This window comes from Ambystoma mexicanum, chromosome 6p (genome assembly GCF_040938575.1).
Source record: "Ambystoma mexicanum isolate Mex_15411 chromosome 6p, UKY_AmexF1_1, whole genome shotgun sequence".
NCBI lineage: Eukaryota > Metazoa > Chordata > Amphibia > Caudata > Ambystomatidae > Ambystoma > Ambystoma mexicanum.
The window spans coordinates 830478864-830497782 of record NC_090935.1 but is presented as its reverse complement, the minus strand read 5'-3'; positions in this window follow the sequence as shown (position 1 = coordinate 830497782).

The window sequence follows — 18919 nt, the reverse complement described above, 5'->3', positions numbered from 1 at the left end:
AAGAATTGTGGGACAGTGTTACACCCACAGAGTGTTTGCAATGTCATTGATTATTCAAATTCACAGAGTTTACGGTGCCAGATGCAGACTCTCTGGTCCTACTTCTTCATTAGAGGAACATACACCTAGTCTGGGCACACTAAACCTCTCAAGGGGATGGTCTGCAATGAAATTACACACCATTGGGGTATACATATGGCCCTTGAGTTGGCCTCAGCATGGATCTTGGCTGTTTGTTTGTGACATACTGTTACCCGGAAGCCTAACTTATACAACATGCTTGAACACAGATATAACAGAGTGGCCACCATAGGTGATGCCAACTCAATTAAGACCCACTTTGTGCGGCTAGGCCTTTTTGGAAGTTCTGCACGCAGTATGTCGGTATTAGTAATGGCCACAAGGCCAGGGATCCGTCTCCATAAAGCCAACAGAAAGGATCTATTTAAAAACAGACAGCTTTCAGACTCATTTCTTCATATTTTACTAGGTTCCCAAACTGGAGATCGGGGCCGCAATCACTATGACGTGGGTCCCAGTCAATACATGGTAAAACCATATTCGGATAGGGAAATGGAGGCGCTGGTGGGTCCAATCGCTGCAATGGACCAGATGGTACCATGGGAGGATCCTGAGGCACAAATATAAGATGGTTTTGTCTCTGACTCTTATTGTTTGGCTCCATATCTGCTGGTACTGGTACAGATGTTGCCACAGGGGCTGGCAGAATATGAAGCCAGAAGTCAATGGGCCCATGCAGGGCAACCTTCCTGGTTGTACCGTCCCCTGGTCCCTAGTAATCAGCATGTAATTAGATGTATTGATGGATGACCCATCAGCGTCAACAGCTGGCGGGCTAGGGGCGAGGCTACGTTTTTGTGCCTGCCTTTTAAGCGTGGTTTTTTAATTATTCGGGCCCGTGGAGGGCTATTCATCATTGACATTTCAGTTTGTAATGTTGCTAATGAATGCTCTTTGGATTCCACAGCTACTGACACTGTATCTAATGCAGTGATAGGCAGATTTCCAGGGAGACGCTGGCACATTTTTGGGCCCTGTTCCATTTGGGCAACAACATACTGGTCCATGTTTACAGTGAACTCTGATGACGAAAGTTGGGCATCACATCTCTCTAGTACACCTGCCATAGGTCGAACAGGGTCAATGTTGCAGTCCAATATAACGTCCACCGCTTTTGCCAAAAGACTTTTTGTCGCAAGATGATCCTCTGCCAAGTTAGTACATAGCCCGAAAAGAGCATCTAATTTAGACATAAGAACATTTAATGTTGATGCTCTTGGAGATTTACCACAGGACAAAAGAGTTGAGGATCTGGCATATACAAAACTGTCAGCACCAGTGACATGGTCTTAGTCTGTCTTGCCCCCACTATGAGTTCCCTCTGTTAGGGGTTGCCTATTCCCAGGTTTGGGGCTGACAGTTGAGGTAATACCCAATGATGTTATCTGGCCCTGTGGGAACCGTTTCTTGTGCATTTCTGTGGAGTGTGCAACGTACGTTCAGGAGGGATTCACTATTGCTAATAAGTGGGGAGGTGGGGGTGTGCTTTTCCCAGTGATTCCAGCACCCAATGCATCCACCGGTAGTGAGTGTTCATTGACAGGTATAACCCCTGCCACTGCCAGTATAGACCCAAAGAAACCATTGATCTTGAGTTGCCGGTCCAGTTGTAGTAACCTGGCCATTTTAGAGCGCAAGGGTTTCTTGTCTGTTACAGACATGCTAGAAGAGCTACGAGAGCGTTTCCAATTGCCAGGCATCCTGCTCCGTAGGCTGTCGCGATTGTGCTTGGTGGACTTTATGGACTTCTTGGACTTCATGACCCCAGAACTCTTCCGATGTAAATAGCAGGAATGTTGGAGACAATTAATTATACACGGGCCGGTGGTATAATGATATAATGGAAGTGGTCCAATAAGCCTATGGTGCTAGGGGAATAGCAGACAGGGTGGAGCTCCCTCAATACTTCCCAATGTCCAGTGTCCCGATGATAACCAGATGATAACAATGTGACCAGTCCCCTCAGCCCCCAATGCCCAGGCTCCAGGGCATTCCCTTTCCAAAGGACCAAACCACCCCCAGTCCAGTTTAATGCCAGCAGCCAAAAGGGTGCAGTGAACACTCACTTCTACCACCATCAACAAATACAGACACGTGGGTGGATTTCCCCAGAGGGCCTGGAGTTAAAGGAAAATTGAAGGCAAAATGGAGGAGAGTTAGAGGCAAGATAAAGGTAAGTTAAAGCTGAGTCTTTTGGAATATTTGCACATTTGTAGAGATTGGACTGTAGGGAAAATGTGGGGCAGAATGCAAGTGCTGGAAAATTCTGGTGTTACTATAGTTTAGTTGTAGTTTTAGTTCTATAGCACGCACATGCACGCCCCAGCTTTTCAATTGATCTCAGCCCACACATATGCATCTGTTGTGAGCTACCGCGCTTACCACTCACTGGCCAGGCAGGGCAGAGGCTCAACAGCGTTCGACGAGTCAAGACAGCCATCACGTCATTGAGCCAACTTCATCCCCCAGTCCTATTCTGGGACAAGACATGTGCCATAAACATCATTTCCGTGGCCCCCCAATCCAGCTCGCTGGCTCTCTGGCTCTCCGTCTCACCAACTGGCCAACTCCACGGATGGTGCTTCCCCCACACTCACAGTGCAGTGGCGAGAGAATCCGGAAGAATGACTATAGAGGAAAGGACCTCACAACATGTCAAGCCACACCAGGCTGACACAGCACCACCAGCTAGGCCGCTTCCGACATGCATACCAGTTAGCATATGGTTGAATCTGTTTGTTTATTGTTTTTCTGGACCACATGGGAGGATGCTTGACACAAAGGCATTGGAGAGTGCTTCTAGTAGTTTGTTGCAAACCTTTCTATAGGGTCCTGATATGGTGGTGGTGAGGATGATCTGGTAATTTCTGTTTAGTTCTAAAGACAATTCTTTGAAGGACTGACTTGGGTACAGCTGGATGGGTGACATAGTGGATGGTGAATAGAACAGACGTGTGAAGGGAACAGTCAGGTGACCTGAATAGTTGGGAGGTTGGTTAGTGTGTTATGTTCAAGGTTTGTTGAGGCTGTGATAATGAAGGGCAGGATGTTGCCTTTCTTAGTTGTTTCCATGATGTCACAATGGGGTTCCGTATTGAAAAGTGTCTCCTAAACGGTTCTGTGGCAGTGTTACTTTGACAGATGATGTCCCGGAAGAAGATATCTTCCGTAGAGTTCCCCTAAAATGAAAATTTGATAAGAAAACCACATCTTCTGACTGGTAGACAAGACCAGTTTGACTCGTTTGCAATTCCATGTCATGGTTTTTGAAAGTCCTTGTGCTAGCAGCCCAGACTCCTCCTGGTAAAGAAGGGAAAGCTATTTAGCTGCTGTCCACCCCTTCTAGTTATAATGACCACATCACGCTCATTTGTTAGAAGCTCTTTTACTTTTATAAACTATTACTTGGGGTGGGTTATTCCCCTCATTCCCCCATAAAAGGTTTGGCCAGGGACAATTCAGGGAACTCAGGTAGGTCCCATCAAGCTAAAAATTCACCGTACACCACTTTTCATATGCAGTGATCTGCCTTCATGTAGTTCTTTTTTTATTCTAGTAAAAGAAAACTCAGCTAGTTTTGTCTGGCATGTGGCTCTCCTGGCAGATCCAAATTGTCACGCTGGATGTAAACTACTTACTAATTTAAATAATTTCCATACAGCAAAGTTGAAACTAACAGGCTAATAGGTGTTAGTTTTGTCCATTTTACCGCTTTGCAGAGTGTAATTATTTACAATCACACCTGCCTTGAAAATAGTGATCAATCAGTGTTGCTTGTTTTGAACTAAGCCCACCTCTAAACTGTTTTAGCATCTTAATATGGGAAGGAAGAATGCACACTCCCCTCATATTAAAGGAAATCTGTATACGTCTCTGGGTTGATTTATGTTTCCTTTCATTTGTGTTGTAATTGCTAAGAGAATGTGAGTGAGTAAACGCTGTCCCCTAGAGGGCTTGACCAGCGACTAATTAAGGGAATACAGACTGCCTGAAGATATATCTTTATCTGTTTGTATTGAGGTTATTAGCTGTGGCCGGTGTTAAGGTGGTGTAGACGGTTTCCAAGATTGAAGTAACAATGTTTCCCAAACCCTAGCACGCCTGATTGTTTACACTCTGCATTAGCTTTCAGAATCTGCAAAGGTCGAGGGGTGGAAGCTCAACCTTTACACTAGCAGTTTACTGAATGCACCATTTTGAGTACTTTCCTGTCAGTATAAACACCAGAAGAAGCTGAGGGGCCAAAGTAAGCTCTCTTACGTCCACTCAGATGCGACTAGCAGCGTCTACATGTAGAGGATACACACCCACAGCTGATTGTTACCCAAGCAGCAGGGAAATCCTTGTCACAACCAACCAAACAGACGACACAACAGGAACCCACTCTCATAGCTACTCAGTAGAAGTGAAAGTGAGGTGCCTTCTCTCCAGTATGATTGAATCCAACCCCAACGGAGACTGGAGAAATGACCATCCGCTTAGCATAAATTAGCAGGAAATACCGAAGGTTTCCAAGAAGAAGCAGCAAGATATTTAGGATTAAGACACCAGAAAGTTGTGCCATTGCAAATCTAGAAGCACATACAACTCCTCCTACATGTATGGTAAGGAATGCTTGCAGGCTACCTTAGCTATGCACTCCAGAATAGCAATCATTTAATGCTGTATAGAAGTTCTTCCTAAAGCACTGTGTGCTTTTCTTTTTTGTGTTCACTTCGACTAATCTTCGACTCACTATTTGCTTGCCAAGCCCAGATAGGGAAGCGTTTGGTGTGTTCTAGTCAGAGTGCCTGGCTCTGCTTAGCCAGCAGAACAATGACCAGAAAGACCGGGTCTCTGTTTGATCCTTTGTGAGGTTGGGTAACACCTCTCCCCAGCAGAAGCTCCCTTGGGAAGCAAGCAATAAAGGGCACAACCTAAACAAAAGGGTAGCATCACAGTGGGGTGTTGCAGACCAAATGACTTTTGAAGTCGCAGTTTAGGGAAGGGGAGGCACTTAGACAGTCAGACAGAAAAGAGCAAGGATTCCTTCATTTTCGATTTCTGTGGGCTTCTAGCGCCTCAAACCACCAATGTCTTTGGCATCGGACCGACGTAAACCATTGAAACGATCCTGGCAGCCTCATCGACCCACTACGTTTGATTGATGCAACAAACCGCAATGAGCTTCCTCTCATCCCCAACTCGACACCTGCTCCTCATCTGGATCAGCACGACTTGCCACATCTGAACCTAGGACGATCCGCGTGCGCAATATTAAGAAGCCTGGTGCCATCGAACCACCAAGAAACCAGAATGCTATTGTTACAGGACCGTATCCTCCTTGATCCACTTTTCTTTTGAGACGATAGTGAGTGCTAAACCACCCATTTGAACCTATTATCAACCAAGACCTTTTGGTAACACTTGATCATTTATTGAGTTTTACCCCTGCTGCATTACCCAGAGTGCTTTCATCATTTACATTCTGCATATTCTCTTGACCGGGGTGAGGTTTTGTTATTGTTTTTATACTACAGTTACTGCTCCGGTGTGTTTTATTAAATGATGTATGTTTTTATAGAATATTCATTGTGCATTCCTAATATGTTGACTGTTATACTATTGCTATTTTGGTTGCTACTATTTTCACATTTAGATCCCTCGTAAGTGTATAGCCCGCTCTCAAGTCACGATACCACAAAAGACAAAGTCTTCTCCCAACGCTGCCTTTTGCCACTTCCAATCCCTACTATATGACTCATTCTCCTCTCACTTCCCACTGAGTTGGTATGCCTCCATTTGCACAGCGGCTGATGCATGTATGTACAGAGAGCGTACAAATGGAGTGACCCATTGTTGAGGATGCTGAGACTTAGGGGTGAATATACATTCACTCCTAAATCTCAGCATCCTCAACAATGGGTCACTGCATTTGTACACTCTCTGTACAGACATGCATCAGCCGCTGCGCAAATGGAGGCATACCAACTCACATGAGAACCTGCAACTCTACCTCTCTGCCCTGAACTCTCTCAAGTCCACTCTTGATAGAGCTAAAAGGGAATTCTACCTACTGACTCTCACTCCAACCATCTTCACCGGCTACAGGCCACCCTAAACTCACTCATCACTTCTCCTAAATCTATGACTATCAACTCCACTCTCACATCTAATGACCTAGCTGAATACTTTGCTGCAAAGATTACCAAAATGACTGACTCTCTCCTGACCTTCCTCACACTCGCTCCTCCTATATTTTACACTCCGCCGACTCTACCATCATCTTCTTCCTCCATAATCCCACTTTGGTCACACTAAAACGGACAAAGTACTATCTCTATTGATGAAGGATAACCCCTCTAGTGCCCCATAAGACCCTCTTGCCCTGAGCTAGTCAAATCTATTGCCCCTATAGTGGCCTCTCACCTTGCTGAACTCTTCAATCTGTCCTTCAACTCTGCGTGCTTTCCCTCTGTTTTCAAAACAGCCACGGTCATCCCTCTCCTAAATAAGCAAGGGGATGACCCAAACCTACCGGCTAACTTTCACCCTGTGTCTCTCCTTCCACACTACTCTAAAGTGCTTGAAAGTGTTCTCTTTAACCGTCTTACCAATTTCCTAGACATCCACAACCTTGAGGACCCATTACAAGCAGGTTTTATACTACAGTTACTGCTCGGGTGTGTTTAATTAAATGATGTATGTTTTTATAGAATATTCATTGGGCATTCCTAATATGTTGACTGTTCTACTATTGCTATTTTGGTTGCTACTATTTTCACATTCAGATCCCTCTTAAGTGTATAGCCCGCTCTCAAGTCACAATACCACAAAAGGCAAAGGCTTTATATCTATTGACACTGCCAGGCTTTTATCTTTATGACTGGTATCACTGTTGTTTTGTAATAGTGTAAGCTCTAAGTAGGTGGTTTAGTCACTACTCATCCTTCTATTCCTATGGTGCAGTAGTCATTTTGTCACAGCATATACCTACAGTTATTTAATTTACCAGTCGTTAGACACAAACTTGAGTTAAGGAAGCAGTGCCTGTGTTTGGTCAGTGCTGGTGGAAGGCTTCTGCTTACATTGTTCTGATAGAACACCTGGAGCTCCAAAACCAAACTCACTTGACAGCAAATCTCTGATCTGGTCATGGCCTTTTCCACCTTAGTTGTTGTGAATTACCATAAACCTATCTTGCGCACAAATGTCGTAACATCCATGCCCTCTCCACTCCCTAGGCCATTTTTTCTGAAGTTCTGTATCCACATTATAACTGTTAGTTGTGGAAGCAAGGCATTGGCTCAACAATGAGGTGTCTTCCTGTTTACTGTGTATTCTTGATGTAACCAGGTTACACCACATTAAATCAACTCCAGAGTCCCACATTATTTGGACGGGGTTGGGTCCTGTCACAATTATGCCTCTTGAAACTACAAATCAGCGCGGACAAGCCGTCTGGCAGAGAGGCAGTAAGCATTCAAAACGAATAGGACAATGATGTCACCCTCTTATACACGAACAGAGAACGTTAAACCCAGTCTCATTTTCAAATACATACAATGACAACAGACATTCCTTATCAGCCTATGACTCGTTTGACACAAGGTCTGTGGGAATATGCTGCGTTTATTTTTTAAGCGCCATTTTAAGGACAAAACTGCCATTACGACAGCAGATACAATCTGTGTTCTAGTTCGCCGCTGCAATTCTGTTCTCATGCCGCAGTGGGTTTTACAATCAATGCTTCTCTCAGACAGCTGGGAATAAATATACAGAGACGAAAAACAATGTTGAGAAAGTGAGCGGTGTTAGAAGTGTTTATGTCTGGTTGAACTGTTCTAGAAACAAGCTCACGAGTAATACGTATTGATGTCATAACAAACTCTTCAGAGAATTTGCTAATCAACACTTAATCCGGAAGAGCAACATTACAAAGAAATCAGAAAGAGCGATCTGCACTGCCAAGTGCTACGCAGCTGGATCATTATGCGAGCAAAATAAACAAATGCTATTGTCATGTCCGTGTTAATAAACTGGTTTATGAGTTTAATATCAGGGAGATCACATAATTGCGCGCCATCTGCAGCTTGCCTACACGCTAGAATGTTAAGTACACTTTGTCGGCCTCGCCTCAGACATCCATAACCGTCTGAAGCATTAGTATTGGGTAGCTTTCAGAATGTGACATTGACATTATTAATGATATCACACCAGGCGAATCAATCATTTCCCACTTGAAAGGCCATTTTCAAAGTTAACTGCCCAGAGGCAAAGTCACAAACTGTGAGAGCTCGCCAATAAAGTTGTTAACTGTTGAATAATCTCGAGGATTTAATGCCGCTCTTGTTTTTTGCAGCATTTATCATAAATCCGATCAAATTCAGATAATTAAGAATATCCCTGGTCATAATGATTTGTAGTGTTTGCACTTCATGGCGCATGGATTACACAATACCTGCAGAGACACTTTCTTGAGCTTTTGTAGGTCAGCAACTCAGTAAAAAAAAAACATGTTGCAGTGATTGAAAATATGAAAACAGCACAAGCCAACGTAATGTCGAGAACAGGCCTACACGGCCTACAAGCCTGGACAGACTGCAATCGATCCGACTGAACTTTATGCCCTGCAAATGCTAGAGTTCCAGATTAAGTGAAGACGCAATGTCCCTGCAGACTACATTTCACAGTTTCTTTCTGTAACAGCCAAAATACAATCTATCTCTCAAATCCCATGAAAGCGACCTAGGGTCGTCTAAGTTCAAACTCTCCTCGGCTGCAAGTGTCACCCACTGCGAACTTCACGCAATGTATAGGCGCTCTGAACCTCAAGTGTCAGCATGCCTAGCCGCCTCACAGTGGCTGTATGGAATGGAATTCAGGTGTGTGCAGCTATCTACCGAGCAGAGCAACCTATTCAGCAAAGGTCCAATTAGAGCTGCACTGCACCCTAAACTTTGAAAATGGAACTGTGAGCGGAGAACATAGTTGCCTGGAAAAATGGCACACAGAGCAAACTGACCTGCACCTGAACTGCGGATGAAACCTGCGAGCCGAGCACATTGCCAAACTCGACAAAAAAAAAACTAGTAGAACAATATTGTTTATTGAGGCTGTAGCAATGTGTGGCTGTTCGTTGGTCAAGTTTGCATACACCATGCAGCAGATTGTGGTCCAACTGATCACTGTATAATCAATCCGTGCATGGAATAGCCAGAACACACATCTCACCTGCAGGTCTTTCCCTCATCTCAAAGACTTTCAAAAAGATACTGCATTAGTCGCGTAGGCAAACCGAAAAATAGCTTGTTGTTTTAAAAACCAAACAAAAATACAAGCGTGCAATCTTGCAAAAATGATACATCAATTGCACTGACTCATATGTGCGGCTGCTAGGCCCCCACAGACACTGCCATATTTCCCTGTTGCCTCTCTCACTGGAATGCAATCACATGAGATTCTGGGTGTAGATTCAATGCTATCCTTTTGGAAACATCTATTTTTAAATCCATTTGAGAAGACGAATTACAAATGAAAAGGCCTTAACTAGTTCATATGCTCACAACAATGTTCAGGGAGATTTGTAAATGTCAAGTGTTGCGTTTGTATTTGGCTAAACTTTGGTTTGTGAGACTCACTTTTCATAGACCTATATGTTGAAGTACCTTAAGAAATTGGGAAACACGGTAGTGCACTAAAGAAAATCCGTCTTTACTGCAAAGCAATAAAGTATTTCTAACACCGGTGAGAAAGGTCGTCCAATGAAATCTGAATCCAATTCAGTGACTCTCAGAGGGCAACAAGGGTTTTCCCTGAAACAAGAAGCAGGGGAGAAGAGAGTAGTATCATTTGTTGCCACCAAGCCAAATGCACACAAGAAAGGGTCAAACAAGTGAGGATCAAGTATGGTCGAAGATCCTTGCATATTTAATCTATCATCAAGACAACTCACAGAGGAAGAAACTGCAAAACTGAGTACAATGTCTCTTCTTTATGCTAACCTATTGGCCTGATTATGCCAAACTCTGAGGTGGATTTAATACATTTTTACATACTATCGCCATCCTGGTCCCAGTGGACCATTCTTTGAAGACCTTGGAAAACTCCTTGATTCTCTTTCCGCTAAACATCACCTCATTCTCGTAGGTGACTTTAACATTCCCTCTCCGACTACTTCTCAGAAATATGAACTTCAGTCTTTTCTTAGCGACCACGCTTTCTGCTCTATCCATAACCTACCTACCCACACATACAAGGGGTTAATCTTTGGATCTCTTATTCATCTCAACCTCTCTCTCAGTCCCTAATACTACTGTCATACTATCCATATCCAATCACTCAATTGTTTCCACCACATCTCCTTTCCACCCTCTGACCTTTCCCCACCATTTGCTCCACCTGTTAGTAAAAGGAAACGTACATCTTCTGTCATTCCCCCTTTCTCACAGACCTACAGTTCTCCCTCTCCTGCTACACACCTGATACCTCTTCCAACAACACTGCCTTCTGCCGCTTCCAATCCCTACTATATGACTCATTCTCCTCTCACTTCCCACTGAGTTGGTATGCCTCCATTTGCGCAGCGGCTGATGCATGTCTGTACAGAGAGCGTACAAATGGAGTGACCCATTGTTAAGGATGCTGAGACTTAGGGGTGCATATACATTCATATATTCACCCCTAAGTCTCAGCATCTTCAACAATGGGTCACTGCATTTTTACGCTCTCTGTACAGACATGCATCAGCCGCTGTGCAAATGGAGGCACACCAACTCACATGAGAACCCGCAACTCTACCTCTCTGCTCTGAACTCTCTCAAGTCCACTCTTGATAGAGCTAAAAGGGAATTCTACCTAAGCCTCATTGACTCTCACTCCAACCATCTTCACCGGCTACAGGCCGCCCTAAACTCACTCATCACTTCTCCTAAATCTATGACTATCAACTCCACTCTCACATCTAATGACCTAGCTGAATACTTTGCTGCAAAGATTACCAAAATGAGTGACTCTCTCCTGACCTTCCTCACACTCGCTCCTCCTATATTTTACACTCCGCCGACTCTACCATCATCCTCTTCCTCCATAATCCCACTTTGGTCACACTAAAACGGACAAAGTGCTATCTCTATTGATGAAGGATAACCCCTCTAGTGCCCCCATAAGACCCTCCTGCCCTGAGCTAGTCAAATCTATTGCCCCTATAGTGGCCTCTCACCTGGCTGAACTCTTCAATCTGTCCTTTGACTCTGCTTGCTTTGCCTCTGTTTTCAAAACAGCCATGGTCATCCCTCTCCTAAATAAGCAAGGGGGTGACCCAAACCTACCGGCTATCTTTCACCCTGTGTCTCTCCTTCCACACTACTCTAAAGTGCTTGAAAGTTTTCTGTTTAACCGTTTTACCAATTTCCTAGACATCCACAACCTTGAGGACCCATTACAAGCAGGTTTTCGCTCCTGTCAATCCACGGAAACAGCTTTCATGAATGTCCCCAACTTCATTGCCTCTGCTAATCAATCACACCCATCCTCTTTCCTAATTCTCTTTGACCTGTTTGCTGCCTTTGACACAGTTGATCATTCGTATCTCTTAATATGCTCTTTCTTCGTGGGATTCACGATCAAGCCCTTGGCTGGATTGAATCTGACCTTGCACCTCACCAATTCTCTGTCTCCCGGAGCAACAACTCTCAACTCACTCCTCTAACTCTTGGCGTTCCACAAGGATCTGTCGTGGGTCAGCTCCTCTTTACACTTCTGCTCTTGGGGCACTAATCTCGTCCTTTTGGTTCCCGTGCAAACTCTTCATGGGCGACACCCAAATCTTCTTCTATTTTCCTGAACTCTTCTCTGATATCTGTATCAAAATGTCCAACTGTCTCTCTGCCATTAAATATTGTATGGGTTTGCACTCTGTGATGTCAAACTCTACCAAAACAGAGGTACTCTTCTTCCCTTAAGAATGTTCCAGTCTTGGTCAGCTTTTTATTCTTCTTCACTGGGCGATTTCCCTTGTGCCAATGTTTTGTATGTGACCGGGATCTGCACCCCAAGTACTATATTGCGACTGTAGCAATATTTATTTCTTATACTTTAGCTTAGAACAGTACTTATACAGAATGTGCTCCCTGTCAAACAAGAATAAATCTCAAATCTTCTTTTATAAATGATTCAAATCCAGTATATCAATTTCTGGTATGTTTTTCCTTATTTTTCCAAACAATTTGTTGTTTTCATGTATTAGTTTCATACATTCAAGCAAAAACTATTCTAAGCTAAAGTACTTTTCTTCCCTGTCAAAAGCTCTATCTCATCTCTTTCTCTCTCTAAGCAGTTCCCACCTGACACTCTCCCCTACTCAACTTCAGCTAGAAACCTCTGTGTCATCTATGGCCCTTCTCACACCTTCACATCTTTCATCTCCAAAACTGGAACAGCAGCTCACCTCAACTTCCTAAATATTAGGAATATCAGGCACCTCCTTCCTTTCAAAACCGCATAGCATCTCTTAACCACTCTTGCCTTCTCTAAACTGAACTACTCTGCCAGTATCCTCTTTGGTCTCCCCACTATGCTTTCTGTCCTCTCGACAAGATCATTAATTTTGTTACCAGGACTCTCTTTGAACTCCCCCACTTCACACCTACTTCCTCGTACTGTCACCAGGCTGGATGGCTGATGATGCAAAACGGGGCCAGATAAAAATGTATTCTCCTGGTTCAAAAATCTATCCATGTTAAGGCACCACTGTATCTTTCCTCCTCTATACGACTCTATAAGCCTTCTCGTATTCTCTGCTCTGCCTTCCCTCCGCTACTACCCGTGTGGCTCCTCGCCCTCCCTGTGCTTCCTCTCGCTTCTGCTATTTTTCTCTTCTTGCTCCACTTGCATGGAATTCTCTTCCCTCGGTCATCCGAGAAACAGTCCACATAGATGTGTTCAAAATCAAACTAAATGCCTACCTCCTCACCTCTGAGTTACCCTCTTAATGCCGTACCTCTCATTTGCCTGCTAGCAAACATTTTTCCCTCGCCTCTAACCTGTCTCTGTCTCTCACTTCCTTTTCCTCCATTCTAGTACTTTGCCCATCATGGTCATGTCCTAAGCACAGCTGGCCATAACGCCTATCTGTGCTTAAAAAAGTCCAATGTTGGTTGTCCTTAATATATGTATGTCCACTTATGTATTGTTCCCGGTGACTGTTCCATTTCCTCCCCTCCACAACCTGATCAGAATGTCCCTCAAACTCAACCCATTGTAAGAAGCTCACTGCTTCCCATCAACTTATCTATTGCATGTTCTTTTGTGATCAAAAGAGCATTGTTCCTCCTGTCTACAATTAAACAATGTTATTCTAAACAACATAAATATGATTTTATTCAGGACGATACAGGATTACAAAAGCCTTCCTAAATCACATCTCACTTTCAAAGCATGAGATCAGAAATTCTTACTTTTAAGAATCACATTCAGGAACAGCTTGATATATTAGACCATTGAATATTGACCACAATTTTACTAAAGCTGAAAGAAAAGATATTTAGGGTTTTAGATTAGATGACAGAGATTGTCCTCATTGGGACCCCTGCTCTCGCTTTCCAACTTTCACTCTGGCGGACCACCCTAGGTCCTGCACCCTCACCCACAGATGAGGTAAAAAATCTGGGGGTCATCTTCGACTCTACTCTCTCCTTCTCTTCTCACATCTCGGATATGTCTAGAAAATCCTACTACCAGCTGCACCTCCTCAGAGGTATTCTACCTTTTCTCACTTTCCCCCAAAGGCTTACTGTCACCAGAGCCATGTTTCTTTCCAGACTGGACTACTGTAACAGTCTCTTTCTCAATCTCCCTACCTCTACTTTCCGACCTCTTCAACCTATCCAGAACAGAACTGCAAGACGTATCCTTGGCCTCAAGCCCAGGGACTGCATTTCTCTGGCAATGAAATCCCTCTACTAACTCCCCGTGGCTGAAAGGATGACGTTCTAGTCACTATACATAGTCCACAAGGCTTTCTGTGGCCGGGGCCCATATTATCCACTACGCTCTCATCCTAAATACTCTCCCTCTAGAGCCCTCTACTCGGCCACTTCCAACTTTATGCAGGTGAGCATTTTTCCAAGCAGGTATTTGTGGGTAGATCCTTATCCTCTGCAGGTGCCTCCATCCGGAACAGCCCGCGTGCCTCTCTGCGCCTTGAGCCGGGCCTACTTAAGTTCCGGAAACTCCTCAAGACATTCCTCTCCTCTTGCTCTTTCTCTTTCCCTCTACCTTGCTAACCTCCTTCCCTTCTCTCCTGCTTCCCTTCCTCGTTCTCTTTACCCAATCTGCCCAGTCAGCTGACAGGTCACCTGGTGCACCCCCAGAGCCTCACAAGTCCCAGGCTCCTCCACCAGTCCTGCACTTGCCTCCAGGCCTCCGCACTCTGCCTTGTATTACTGCACTCAGAATATGTTCCATTAGAGTGGCACTGACTCTGCACTTAAGCCTGGCCCCTGCTGGTCTGGGCACACTTGGCCCCCTCCCTTTCCCTTGAACTTCGTTCTGCGCACGTGCACAACCTTAAATGTACTAGGCTTAGAATGTTTGTCTATCTTCCCTCCCTAGCTGGTTATGCCTGCATACATAGGCGCATTTATGACCAACCTTTGTTGTCTTGCATGTTCTTCTCCCCCGCCTTTTTTACCCCACTCTTTTTCATGTACTTATACTAGTAGAAATGTCCCAACCTAGTATGCTAGTTATTGCTGTTAGATCATTCGGAATCTTCAAGGCCTAAGAATGAAGATGATATCCCCTTGTTCCCTTCCCGCTTAAAGCACTTTGAAGCACTTCACTGTGTGTAAGCGCTTACAAATAAACAATTACAATTACTATGAATCTATAAATTCAGCAGGCAGACAATGGTGGCAGAATACCCACCATGCATATCATAGACTGTGACAGAGGTCCAGCTAGAGAAAACAATTGGATTATCACTCCTGCAAGTTTCTTATTAATTGATGTGGTGCATACCATTGCAGCCCCCTATTTGTTACCTAGAGTGCATACAAATCAAGCTACATTATCGGGTAGACTGATTGTATCTGGGATAGGATCAGTCTTGGAGCTTTTATCAAGATTTGTAGATCAATTCCTCAGATCTTTTGTGAGTAAAATTGACACCTACATAAAAGCTGCAATCCATGTCATTAAGATGACTGAAGTATCTGAGTGTGATTAAGAACTCTCAGGGTAATTCATAGAATTTCTCAGAAAAGTGTCACAAGCGGCTGGCGCAGAGTGTCCGCGTGCGATTGTCTGCGCCAGGCACGTGCGCTAAAACCGATTTCCGCGCACAGCGTATTCATGGATTTTAGGCTCCCAAACCAGCCGTGGCGCAGAGTATCGCAGCGACCCTGCAGCAGCGCCAGTAATGCCCCCAAGAACGCCCTCGCGCAAGGAAAAGCCATCAAAATCGCTAAATCATCGCAAGGGCTGCGCTAACACTGGACCAGTTTACAGGGCTGCCAAACAAGGAACGCAAAGCGGGTCACGTGCATATCAGGGGTGCGCGGGAAGTTCCACACGCGAATAGCCTGGGCGCGTGTATTTCAGGGGTGCGCGGGAAGTGCCACACGCGAATAGCCTGGGCGCGTGTATTTCAGGGGTGCGCGGGAAGTTCCACACGCGAATAGCCTGGGCGCGTGTATTTCAGGGGTGTGCGGGAAGTTCCACACGCGAATAGCCTGGGCGCGTGTATTTCAGGGGTGCGCGGGAAGTTCCACACGCGAATAGCCTGGGCGCGTGTATTTCAGGGGTACGCGGGAATTATCACACGCGATTTGGCTGGGTACGTGTATTACAGGGGTACACGGGAAGTTTTACACGCGATTCAGCTGGGTACGTGTATTACAGGGGTGCGCGGGAATTATCACACGCGATTTGGCTTGGTACGTGTATTACAGGGGCGCGTGGGAAGTTACACACGCGATTAGGCTGGGTGGGTCCTCACAGGTGTTCCCTGTACACCCTCGACGGCCCCTGCAGGCCGCCCACAAAACAGGGGACTACCCTGCACACCTGCTCATGTCCCCCTGCACCCCCACCCCCCAGCAGTGCAGGGGCAGCCTCCACCAGGCCCCCACCCATGTCTCCCACCACCCCCACCCCCCAGCAATGCAGGGGCACCCTCCACCAGGCCCCCACTCATGTCTCCCACCACCCCCACCCCCAGCATCCAGGGGCACTCTCCACCAGGCCCCCACTCATGTCTCCCACCACCCCCACCCCCCAGCAGTGCAGGGGCACCCTCCACCAGGCCCCCACTCATGTCTCCCACCACCCCCACCCCCCGCCACCAGGGGCAGCCTCCACCAGGCCCCCACCCATGTCTCCCACCACCCCCACCCCCCAGCCACCAGGGGCACCCTCCACCAGGCTCCCACCCATGTCTCCCACCACCCCCACCCCCCAGCCACCAGGGGCACCCTCCACCAGGCCCCCACCCATGTCTCCCACCACCCCCACCCCCCAGCCACCATGGGCACCCTCCACCAGGCCCCCACCCATGTCTCCCACCACCCCCACCCCCCAGCCACCATGGCCACCCTCCACCAGGCCCCCACCCATGTCTCACACCACCCCCACCCCCCAGCAGTGCAGGGGCAACCTCCACCAGGCCCCCACTCATGTCCCCTATCATCCCCACCCCCCAGCCACCATGGGCACCCTCCACCAGGCCCCCACCCATGTCTCCCACCACCCCCACCCCCCAGCAGTGCAGGGGCAGCCTCCACCAGGCCCCCACTCATGTCCCCTATCACCCCCACCCCCCAGCCACCATGGGCACCCTCCACCAGGCCCCCACCCATGTCTCCCACCACCCCCACCCCCCAGCCACCATGGGCACCCTCCACCAGGCCCCCACCTATGTCTCCCACCACCCCCACCCCCCAGCAGTGCAGGGGCAGCCTCCACCAGGCCCCCACTCATGTCCCCTATCACCCCCACCCCCCCGCCACCAGGGGCAGCCTCCACCAGGCGCCCACCCATGTCTCCCACCACCCCCACCCCCCAGCCACCATGGCCACCCTCCACCAGGCCCCCACCCATCTCTCCCACCACCCCCACCCCCCAGCAGTGCAGGAGCAGCCTCCACCAGGCCCCCACTCATGTCTACCACCACCCCCACCCCCCAGCCACCAGGGGCACCCTCCACCAGGCCCCCACCCATGTCTCCCACCACCCCCACCCCCCAGCAGTGCAGGGGCAGCCTCCACCAGGCCCCCACTCATGTCCCCTGTCACCCCCACCCCCCGCCACCAGTGGCAGCCTCCACCAGGCCCCCATCCATGTCTCCCACCACCCCCACCCCCCCGCCACCAGGGGCAGCCTCCACCAGGCCCCCACCCATGTCTCCCACCACCCCCACCCCCCAGCCACCATGGGCACCCTCCACCAGGCCCCCACCCATGTCTCCCACCACCCCCACCCCCCAGCAGTGCAGGGGCAGCCTCCACCAGGCCCCCACTCATGTCCCCTATCACCCCCACCCCCCGCCACCAGGGGCAGCCTCCACCAGGCCCCCACCCATGTCTCCCACCACCCCCACCCCCCCGCCACCAGGGGCAGCCTCCACCAGGCCCCCACCCATGTCTCCCACCACCCCCACCCCCCAGCCACCATGGGCACCCTCCACCAGGCCCCCACCCATGTCTCCCACCACCCCCACCCCCCAGCAGTGCAGGGGCAGCCTCCACCAGGCCCCCACTCATGTCCCCTATCACCCCCACCCCCCCCGCCACCAGGGGCAGCCTCCACCAGGCCCCCACCCATGTCTCCCACCACCCCCACCCCCCAGCCACCAGGGGCACCCTCCACCAGGCCCCCACCCATCTCTCCCACCACCCCCTTCCCCCAGCAGTGCAGGGGCAGCCTCCACCAGGCCCCCACTCATGTCTACCACCACCCCCACCCCCCAGCCACCAGGGGCACCCTCCACCAGGCTCCACCCATGTCTCCCACCACCCCCACCCCCCAGCAGTGCAGGGGCAGCCTCCACCAGGCCCCCACCCATGTCTCCCACCGACCCCCACCCCCCGCCACCAGGGGCAGCCTCCACCAGGCCCCCACCCATGTCTCCCACCACCCCCACCCCCCAGCCACCATGGGCACCCTCCACCAGGCCCCCACTCATGTCCCCTATCACCCCCACCCCCCAGCAGTGCAGGGGCAGCCTCCACCAGGCCCCCACTCATGTCCCCTATCACCCCCACCCCCCCGCCACCAGGGGCAGCCTCCACCAGGCCCCCACCCATGTCTCCCACCACCCCCACTCCCCAGCCACCATGGGCACCCTCCACCAGGCCCCCACTCATGTCCCCTATCAACCCCACCCCCCAGCAGTGCAGGGGCAGCCTCCACCAGGCCCCCACTCATGTCCCCTATCACCCCCACCCCCCCGCCACCAGGGGCAGCCTCCACCAGGCCCCCACCCATGTCTCCCACCACCCCCACCCCCTCCACCCCCTGCCACCAGGGGCAGCCTCCAGCAGGCCCCCACCCATGTCTCCCACCACCCCCACCCCCCAGCAGTGCAGGGGCAGCCTCCAACAGGCCCCCACTCATGTCCCCTATCACCCCCACCCCCCCGCCACCATGGGCACCCTCCACCAGGCCCCCACCCATGTCTCCCACCACCCCCACCCCCCAGCAGTGCAGGGGCAGCCTCCACCAGGCCCCCACTCATGTGCCCTATCACCCCCACCCCCCGCCACCAGGGGCAGCCTCCACCAGGCCCCCACCCATGTCTCCCACCACCCCCATCCCCCAGCCACCAGGGGCACCCTCCACCAGGCCCCCACCCATCTCT